The sequence below is a fragment of the Hirundo rustica genome, chromosome 2 (genome assembly GCF_015227805.2).
Source record: "Hirundo rustica isolate bHirRus1 chromosome 2, bHirRus1.pri.v3, whole genome shotgun sequence".
Classification (NCBI taxonomy): domain Eukaryota; kingdom Metazoa; phylum Chordata; class Aves; order Passeriformes; family Hirundinidae; genus Hirundo; species Hirundo rustica.
This window is the reverse complement of record NC_053451.1, coordinates 46,757,169-46,758,682: the sequence shown is the minus strand read 5'-3', so window position 1 is coordinate 46,758,682 and position 1,514 is coordinate 46,757,169.

The window sequence follows — 1,514 nt, the reverse complement described above, 5'->3', positions numbered from 1 at the left end:
TTTTCTCTTCTCAGTGGCTCTTCCATTAACTATTGACAACAGTTTTCTTTAATTGTAATTCTGAGTCTTCTTAGGGTCTATACAGCTGTATTCCTCATTTAGAAAGATAGTACCAAGACAAAAATGTTTGCTAAAGCTCTCCTTAACTTGCTACAGAGTGCTCAGGCTTCTTCCTACAGCTCATGTTTACTTAAGCCACACCTAGCTTCATCAGGTTCTGTGCTGAGAACGTGGGTGTTGTGCATAGTACAGGTGGCAACTCACACACTGGAGCATTGGAGTGTTCATTTTCTAGTCAATGTGATATTTATTAGAGAATGGGACCCTCCTGCTGTAGGTAGATGCAGCTTAGAGGGCTCTCCTCGCTCAATATATCTTATTCAATGGCTTCCTTTCAGGTAAGGTGGGCTGGGTGGTCGGAATACACTGTGGGAGAAGCTGGCTAGTACCATCAGGGGAAAATGCCAAAACTCCTGCATAAGTCAGAGCAGTAGGATTTAAGTATATGCCACAACACTGACAACATGTGCCAGCTGATTCTGTGTCCTGTGGCACAGAGCATGCAGGGTGTGAGCTGCTTCATCCACATCCCCTGTGCGCCGAGGCTGCTGGCTGTGGTGGAAGCGCTGGTTCCGGATGTGCACGCACAAGCTGGGGGAAAAGCTAAGCTTAACTTGCTCCGAGGATAACCAGGAGGCTGGCTGATTTATTTCACTGCCTTAGTCCAGGGCGCATCCATTGCCTCACCGGTCTGTAGCTGCAGCCGGCCAGAGTTCATGCGCTGCTCGTAGAGTGCGTGTTTGGACTGAGGGCTGACAACACGCATGAGAAGTGGCAGCCTACTGTGCAGGATGATTGAAGTGAAGCAAGGGGGACATAAAAACTATATAAAGGCTAAACAGACATGGATATGTCTTTGTGGTGGGTGCACTGGGCTGTGGGAGGAGGAAGGGCAGTGGTTGATACGGCAGTGGCTTGAGGGCTTCAAGAACACTGGCTGAGTTAATTCTGGAATTTGACAAAAGGTTGAGTGATCCTAACAACGCTGTCTGCTTTGTGTTTATTTTTCCATCCCTGAAGCTGCCCTGGGTAACACACTTAAAATGGTTGCTTTCTTTGCAAGAGTATGGCTTGGCAGAGGACAGGGCTGTTCTCTGAATACTCAGCAGCGTGTATGTTGTTCAGATGTGTTCCTTGGCTCTGACACTGCTGAAGCTGAGTTCCTCTGTGAAAGCACAGGACTGCTGCTGCTGCAGCTTAGTGCTCTAAGATTCATGTGAGAATGCTTTAGAGGGGAAAATGCTGTCAGTGATTGGATCCCTCTTTATCTTCTAATCCCACTTTAAGCTTTTAGTAAACTTGTTCTCAGTAGTATACTGGTGGAGGAAATTATTCTCGATAAACAGAATGGTTTTTGCTTGGTTGCTGGACTTTGCATGTACAGTGGCTTTCTGCTTTATCTGATGATGTATCCCATTAGTCCACAATGTATTCAAGAGATTAAAATGTGTCTG